Source organism: Triticum urartu, chromosome 3A (genome assembly GCF_056163025.1).
Source record: "Triticum urartu cultivar PI428250 chromosome 3A, HENAU_Tu73, whole genome shotgun sequence".
Lineage (NCBI taxonomy): Eukaryota > Viridiplantae > Streptophyta > Magnoliopsida > Poales > Poaceae > Triticum > Triticum urartu.
Window position 1 is genome coordinate 737,341,461 of NC_141875.1, and position 9,300 is coordinate 737,350,760.

Sequence of the window (9,300 nt, forward strand, 5' to 3'; positions counted from 1 at the left end):
CCACCCCATACCAGCCCATGTAAGCACAGTGAGGCGTGACATGACATACCCGAGAGATCCACTCCAAATTAATTGGCCCCCATGTATGGAGTAAACATGCATATTTGTGACTATTAGGCTAGTCATAGTGGAAGTAACATAAGTAGTAACATAGATGCCACATAAGCAAAAAAAAATGATGTGTCATGTAATTAAAGAGAAGAGAGGCAAATAGAGTAACATACTACCTCCGTTTCAGTTTATAAGTCCTACGCGTATACCTAGATTGCCAATTTTATCACCTTAATATAAACTATATAACACAAAAATTATACGGTTTGAAAATAGAGCATCTGAAGTTTATATTGGTATATTTTTTGTAATATATGACCTGTATTAAGTTGGTCAAATTAACGACCTAGGGGCACGCGCACACCCTGTAAACTGAGAGAGAGGTAGTAATATGTTACCATCACATAGCGCTTTCCAATGCAAAATGAGTCTACAAAACAATAAATATAGATATGTATGTTACTACACCTATGACACTTCCCACTATGAAGATAGTAACATAGACTAGTAACATATATATGTAAGTCTAAGTTACTCCCCACTATGACTAGCCTTAGTATTTCCGCCTTGTATATATTACCAGTTAGTTTACCACACCTTGGAAGACAGTATATCACAACAATAAGCTTGGCACCTGTATGTTGTTGTAAAATGAGATAAATATACAAAAATCATTGTTTTAATTATTAAGTCTCGAGGGCAAGTATATATAAAGGCATGTAATTGGTGGGCAAATAGGCTAGAGACGTGGAGTGCTCTCAGTATGGATGAAAACGGTGCGGGAACGGACGGAACTGAGTGTTGTCATATTTGTTTTCATATTCTTTTGCAGAAGCGAAAATAAATACAGAAACCCGGAAATGAATACGGAAACAGATACTATCGAAAACGGATACGGAGCAAATACAATGCAGATACGAAAACAGAAATAGGCATTGATCGGAACTTAAAAACCCCTTGAATCATAAAGAAATACACACAAAACAAACAAATTTAATGAGTTGTTAACATGGCTATAAAATAATACCATTATGTTAGCAACTTAGCATAATATTGTAGTAGTACCGGACAATTGCGTATAGGGTCAAGCTGAGTACATGTGTGGTAGTAGAAGTTGGGCCTCAAATCCATTCTACTAATTGTGTCATTGTGTTCTCTTTGGTGGTTGGGCTACAAAGCAGTTATAGGTCTATAGTAAAAACAGAAATTTCATATTCATGGTTTTTGTTTCCGTTTCCGCATAAAAAATTTCAGTTCCACTTTTGTTTTACAAAATGGAAAGTTTCCACTCCATTTTCATCCCTAGCTCTCAACATGTTTGGTTGGGAGAGTTGGAGATAAGAAATGGGAGTTTAATATTGATGATACTAATAATCCGTTGATTGGTTCAGGGGCTTGGGAATTAGGAAGGAAAGAGGAAGGGGAATTAGGAGGCCAACTCCCATCGATCTGACACGCGGGGGCCCTGGTATTTCAGTGAAGGTATGGGAGGTAACGTCTAGAAACATATTGTTGCAGATTTGGTGGCCCACCTCCCATAGTGAAAGAAAAAAGAAACATCCTAGATAAATACTTGCAGCGGCCTAAATTTTCTTCCGAGCTCAGTGCTAACTACTCCCTAATCTACCGTCAAAATGAAAACTACTCCCTAATCTGCAGATGCAACGCTAAAATAGGAGCACATCTCACGTAACCTACCCTTCCTTTTCTTTGGTCATGAGAACTATTCCCACAAATATTTCTCACCCCGTACCAAACGTGGGACTGGGACTAACAGTCGACTTCCCAAGTATAACCCCTCGGCCAACTCCCTCTCATAAATTCGCATTCCCTTGACCTTAAACTACCAAACACGCTGTCTAAGACATTTGTCTCTACTTCATGATCTCTACTGTGTACACATATTTTGTATTTTAACGTTGATGTCTTTTGGAATTTGAGGGCCGGTGGTAAATCCATCAATCAGTACCAAAACTCATTTTCGGTCCTTTTGAGGTGGCAATGAAACAAAAGTGCATTCAAAAATACGCATGGAGTGTGCAAAATGATAGGTGACCAGTCTACTGCGCAATTAAGCATCACAAACCCACTACTATTTATTAAATATTTGAATGACAAATGCAATTTCTGGAACATGGCAGATTTGCTAGTTGATCAACATATAATTATCTCTCAGACCCATAAGTTTGAGATTGATTCACGCACTAGGAGAAATCATACAACTAGTGTGCTACCGGTGGTGGTGGGCAGTTAATCTTCCACGGGCAGTTTGTGAACCATTCTCCGATATCTACCAAACACAGCTTATCCGTTTGACAACAGTTCGTCTGGGGGCGCTAGCCTATGGCGACAAGCCAGTCCGGGTTACGGTTATCATCAGGATTCGTTCCCGATTGGGGTTAGGGCTGAGGACCGCGCGGCAGGAGGTATGTCTTCATTGGGAGTTACTCCTTCGTTTCAAAATAGATAGTCTAATTTTATAGGAAAATCATCTATTTCAACCGACTGATTTGTGTCTGGCGCAAGCCGCGTCGCGCGCGTGACGCGTGTCCTGCGGACCTGTGCGCCATTCCTCTTCCCCTCATCCTTATCCGCTCCATCGTTAACACATCTTATCTTCTCGAGCTATCTACTCATCTCCGGGTCTTCTTCCCCAAAGCTCTGCCGGTCCTCTCCTCTCTCACACCCTCCTCCGACGAGCTCGGCCACTGCTCCCCCTGCTGCACCTTCCTCTTCTCCCCTCCTCTCTCCAGCATCCACGGGGGGTCATCCGTCTGCTGCGTCATCACTCATCAGGAGAGCCGTGCTGCAGCGCTCTTCGGGGTCCGCACGAGCTGCGATGCAGCACCCCTAGACAGCTGCAAGCTGTGGGCGCTGCGATGCAGCTCTCCTCGGTGGATTCTGGCGCTCCAATGCAACACCTGCTCTACGACTGCAAGTTGTTGGTCGCCGCCGCCGATGATGCTTTCCAGCACCACCGGTGTTGTCTCTGCTGCTCTGACGAGCGTGTCTATTGTTGCTGCTGCTTTTTGCAATAACACCGCTGATGTAAGGGGGGTCGTGCTGCTGCGTGTGCGCCTTGTCAAGACACACGCCATGGCATCTCTGGTCACCACCGGTGATTCTGCATTGCAGCACCGGTGCTACAAGCGAAGACGCGTCTGTTTCTGCTGCTTCGATGCAACAACACGGCTGGTGTAAGGGGGGTCGTGTTGCTGCGTCTGCGACTCGTCGGGATGCGCGCCGGGGCATCTTCCTCAACTCCGATGGCTGATGCTGCCTTGCAACACCTCCGGCGGCGTCGACGACCACTGCATCACAGCTCCGACGGCCGTTGCATAGCAGCTCCAACGACGCCGGTGGCCGCTGCATCGCAGCTCCGGCGGCATCGACGCCTGCTGAATAGCCGCTCCGGCGGCATCGACAACCGCTGCATAGCAGCTCTGGCGGTGTCGCTGCCGCTACAGTGCAACTCCGGTGGCGTCAATGACCGCTGCATCGCAGCTCCGGCGGCATCGATGACCTCTGCATAGCAGCTCCGGCGGCCACTGCATCGTAGCTTCGGTGGCATCGATGACCGCTGCATAGCAGCTCCGGCTGCATCGATGGAGCACCGCCGGCTGCGCCGGAGCTGGCGCTGCAGAGCGTGGCAGCGGTGCTACGATGAAGCTCGACGGTGGCAGCTAAAAGTTTTGCGGGGTGCTATCTTTTTCATTCCTCGACGTGGTGTTCCTTTTCTTCCTTTTGGTGATGCGGAGTGCATGCAGGAGTAGTTGACTGAGACGAAGGGACTGGTGTGATCCAATGGTCCTACAACGCCTGATCCAATGGTCCACGAAGCGGTTGATTTTTTGCCCCGCGTCAGTTGGATGACGTTTAGCAGTGGCCAATTTTATATTTACTTTGTATTAAAGTTAGTATAAAATTGAGTCATTTATTTTGAAATGAAGGGAGTATATTGTAGTAATAAGTAGATATTTCTGTATGGTATTACCACTAATTCTACAATTTTTTGTGATTCCCAGCACATTTAATTGCTTCTTTAAAGTAGAGCAGCCCTCACCCTGTTCATAGTTGGGTAGCCTTAATGAATCATTTCCCATATTAAAGGAGTGAAACTATTACTCCCTTCGTCTAGGTGAATAAGTCATAGGTTGTGCACCGTGACCAAGAAGGAAAGAAAAACGAGAGACTTTAATGTTTATTTACTAATTAATAGCATTGCATGCAATGAACTAACCACTCCATGTAGTGTTTGGTAATCTTAAGTCATTAAAAGCATACACACTCCTCATCTCTTATTGGTTGATATGTCAAGAAATAAAAAATGAGGTAGAAGTTAATACACCGCGCCTAAGTGTTATGGGACTATTTGGTTTTGTAAGATGACTTAACACACCTAGACAGAGGGAGTACTAACTGTTGTCGAGTATCTTTCAACAATTACGGTACTAAATTAGTTCTACTTTCATTTTTAGGACAGGTGATGGCACTTTTTCTGAGGATGTTCAGTTTGTTTTTAGGGTTCGCTGCTTGACGATTGAAAAAAAAAACTGTTGTTAGAATTGAAGTCCTCTCCTTTTGACGACTAACAGCACTTTATTTAAAAGTAATTTACTTGGTGAACCAATGGTACAAAAGAAAATAGCTGACACCTTTTTTTTCTATTTCTTCCTTACAGTACATCGGCAATCCTTTTTTTCGAGAACACCTCGAAAGGGGCAGGGGGTTCCTGCATTTCATTAAGAAGAAGAGAGTTGGTCCAGTTTATAAGGCAAACTGGACCTGAAAACCTAACATTCACAGCTAATCAGGGATAACCGAAAGAAACACACGCCGACCCCAGGGCCGCGCTCCAGTCGAGCCGCCGGCTCCGTCACCCAAGCAACCCATAGCCGACAGTACATAGGCAATCCTATTAGTGTACTTCAATATGCTCTCATGCATGTGTTCTGAAGGGTTCTGCAGTGTGCATTGATTAATTATGATTTGCCTTGTCGCATTCATGCAGCCCGTCTGTTTGACAAAATGTCGACACCGTTGTCCATTTCCAAGAGGTCGCAGGGAGCCAGGGACCAACAACACATGGTGTAGACAGACTCAGCAGCCTCCCCGAACTGCTGCTCCATCTCGTCATGTCCTTCCTGCCGATACCAGAAGTCGTTCGCACAAGCTTGCTGTCGTCAAGGTGGCACTATCTCTGGGCCTCTGTGCCCTTCATAATCTTACACCACAAGCACTTTATAGATGATGATGTTGTTGTTGATGATGATGAATGGCAGATGGTGGATCAGAATAGAATGAAGCAGTTTGGGGACTAGTTGCTACTCTTGCATGATGGCACTCTGCCCTTGGATGAGGCTCGGATCTTCATCGGTTGTGATTTTTATGAAAAATATTGTACGTGGATTCATCATGTCATCAGGCATAAAGCTCGTCTGGTTCATGTTTACGGTCCTGGTGACATCGAAGCGATGTTCGATAACGGGGACATGGTTCCTTCTCCGCACCTAAAAACAACCAGTCTCCAAACGGTCGATTTGGATGACGGATTCTTTAGGGCTCTGAATTTTGACTTCCCTATGCTTGGACTTTTTTTTTTTGAAAATGAAGGATTACCTCCGGTCTCTGCATCAGTCGATGCATGCAGCCATATTATTAGAAAGCGTAACAAAGTCTTAAAATCCAAGGAAGGTTAAAACCCGAGCAAAAGTGAAAATAATATGTAAAACGCCACAACCGGCAAGAACACGCCACATCCGGCGATAAAGAATAGGCTGCGATGCTTACACACCTAGCCTATTATTAGTTCGCCATCCAAATCGGCTGAAGATAGTCCGTGTTACCGTCCCCCATCGGTTGCACCCAATAACCATAAGCTCCCTGTAGTCGGAATGCATGAGTGAGTAACGACCACATACGGATTCAGGTTGTAGCTCTGTAGATAACCTGCAAAAAATTAATGAATTTTGCTCCATTAAAAATCATATCATTTTTAGTGTTCCATATAGCCCAGAATAATGCACATATCCCTATCCGAATATGTTTAGCTATGTGTATGTCTATTCCATTGAGCCTCGTGTTTATGCTCATTCGAGGATGCTCTACAAGATGGGGGATGAGACTTCCTACTTGGCCACTCTCTTTAGCTCGACTAATAAGTACTGCCAACATATCCGCTGCAATGTTTAATAGCACAGGAGACATGAAGTCTCCCTGTCGCAACCTCTTACGGGTCTGGAAATAATGACCTGTGTCATCATTTACTTTTATCCCGATATTGTCTTTCTGTACGAATGAATCCCGTAGACAAATGAAGCATAATAAAACCCCTTACGGTACCACTGTTGTTTTGGATAAATATGCCTATGTAGTGTGGGTTTTGTTTCTTTCCTGGAATCTTGAGCTAATGTACTACGCTGGTGCTTTTTGACACGCCGAACATAGGAGCAGTGTGGAGAATGCAAAGATGCTGACCATAATCCATCACCAAGGGAGGAATTGTCGTCTGGCGGCTATCCTAGCATCGAGAGGACCGTGATCTACTGTGGCAAAGATGATCCGAGAGTCAGCGTGATGGTGAAGGTGTTGCTGCCGATTGTCATCCCAGGTGGGGAAATCAGCATTAAAGGTCACTAGTAGTACGGTACTTGTGTCCAGGCACTGCCCCTCTTGCTGACTTTTGCTAGGCTATGGATGTATATGTGTGTCGAGAGGTGTGTCAAGAAGTATCTTTTGCTACTGATATGGATATATGAATGGACCATCATGTTAAGAACTGTTTTTTAGAGAGATTGTCTGTAGCAGGAAAGGAAATGGGATAACCCTGCGGTTGTGTTCTCGTTTGACACATTCTATTGACAGCACCAGCAGATGCCGTCTGATATGATGTGCCGTGCTGCTTCTTTTGGGGAGAGACGAAAAAGAGTAGGTTTGGGACCAGCAGTTCAAGTACTGAACTGAATGGATTCTTGCTGTGCTGTTATCTTGTCCAAAGGAGACCATGTCATAGTAATTATCAGTTCATTTTTATGGCTACTCTTATTTTATTGATATATAATCCACAACAAAAGTATTCTACTGTCAGTTTGGGCATCCCGTTCAGAGTCTGAGAGTGATACGGTGGTTCCATATCTCTGGAGATGATCCCCATGGGTTATTGGCAAGCTATGAACTGCCTTATTAGAACGACACAACGCTGTTTAGTCTTATTAAAACATGAATTTCTAGAGATACATGTCTTGCTGGGGGAGTTTGGGAAAGTTGTGCGGAACTGATGCAAAGGGATTTGTTACCCAGCAGTCCATGCCACCTCTACAGCGAAGCATGACCACATCCATGGTTATAGCATGCATAAATAGTACCCAGTGTTTAAAAAAGTTCAATCTCATGATGATACAACCAAAAACAAACGGGTAATCCTCTGGAGTAAAGGTGACAATAAGCACTTCTTTTTTTTAGAAAAGGAGGACAACCCCCGGCCTCTGCATCTGGATGATGCATACGGCCATTTTATTAATTATTGACACAAGAGCTTACAGAGTCATACAACAATAAGCCTAAAGCCACCAACTAAGCAACATCTGTCGCTATCCCTATCCAGTGAGTGAATTGCAAAAAACCACCACATTTGGGGCATCGATTGCGGAAAACCACGAGGTCGCTAATCATTTGCAAAAAACACCGCACATTCAGTAAACTTTTTGCAGTGTGCACTGGTCGACCGATTTGCTTCGTTTGAGTGCGTTTCCGACAGCTGAGGCCCGATTTCCCCCTACGTGGCATAACGGACCGCAAACGGCGCCGTCTGGTCGAGACGACTTGGTCGGCTCGCGTCGGTCGGGCCGCCCGCGCCGCCCGCACTCCACTTCTCCCTCTCTGCTCTCCCTTGGTCTTCAATGGAAAAACCTGGCGGCGGCGGCGGCGCTTCTGCTGGCGATGGAGATCCACTCGAGTTCTGCGGGAGCTCGAGTCCTTCTTAGGTGGTGCTTCCTCCCCAATCCCCGGACCCGCAGTACGCGGTGGCTAGGGCATTTGCCAAGGCGGTGAAGGCAAATCCGACGGGCAGCCAGCACTTTGTATCCTCCTTCGGCAGTGTGGCATAAGCCATCCATCCTCTCCCCCTCCTCACTATTTCCCTGTTTCCCCGATCTAGATTCTAGGGTTAGGGTTCTAGCACAAGTACAGAGTTGGGGATTATGTTGTAGGTATTTGGTTAGGATTATTGGGTTACAGTAATGGTGCTGAACTGCAAATTAGCTTGCCCTTAATTATTCAGTCATGATAACTGAATTTTATCTGTAATGTTTGGGTTCTAGGGTTATGGTGTAACTGTTAGACAGTAGGAATTTGGTTAGGATTATTGGGTTTCAGTAATGGTTTGGAGTGCAAATTAGTTGTGACACTAGTTTTTAACTTACACAGTAATTATTCAGTCATGCTAACTGAATTTGAACTAGTCAGTAGTTTAACATAATTGCATAGATCAGTCATGCTAACTAAGTTGTTTATAATTTAACTGTAACAATAGTTTAACATAACTGAATTTGCACTGCTCAGTCTTGCTAACTAAGTTGTTTTTTTACTGTAACACTAGGTTTGACTGAATTTTATCTGTATTGTTCAACACTAGTTTTATCTGAATGTTAACAACTATGTTAAATGAACTAGGTTGGATGATGAAGAATGGGAAGTGAGGTTCCATTTCTTTGATAGAGATAATTTGGAAAGAACCATTTGCTTATCAGACATAACATACTAGAATCTTATTGCACTAATAGAGTTGGAAGGCTTTAGTTCAAGATATTATATGTATTATGTCAGAGATCCAGGAGTTGGGGTGTCAGGAATGGAAGAATTAACTGATGATGACAAGGTGGAAGAGATGTTGGATGACATATGTAGTAAGGGAAATAATGTGGTTAACATTACAGTTATCAGAAATGATGCACCCACACCAGCTGACCTGAACATTGGTCATGTTTATGAAGAGCAGGTCCCTTTGTCTGAGTTAGGTGTACCACTTGTCTATGAGGTAGATACTTCAGGAGTTCTTTTCCCCAGTCCAGTGAAGCCCCAACCACAGCCTGTCCAGGTCATGAACACCCAGGAGAGTTCATGTTTGAAGCTTAAGGGTCCAAGTGAACCAGAGTTTGCATTGGACTATGGTAATGAGAGGCATGAGTACTTCATGGAGACAGACCAAGACCAAGAGAAGATTGAGCACATGATGGAGCAGAAGAGGAATGA

General features: G+C 44.4%; 1 pseudogene; it reads left to right on the forward strand.

Moving 5' to 3' along the window:
- The first annotated feature begins 5,075 nt into the window (after nucleotides 1-5,075).
- Nucleotides 5,076-5,750, forward strand: LOC147982477 (putative F-box/FBD/LRR-repeat protein At1g66290; annotated as a pseudogene).
- Nucleotides 5,751-9,300: the final 3,550 nt, after the last annotated feature.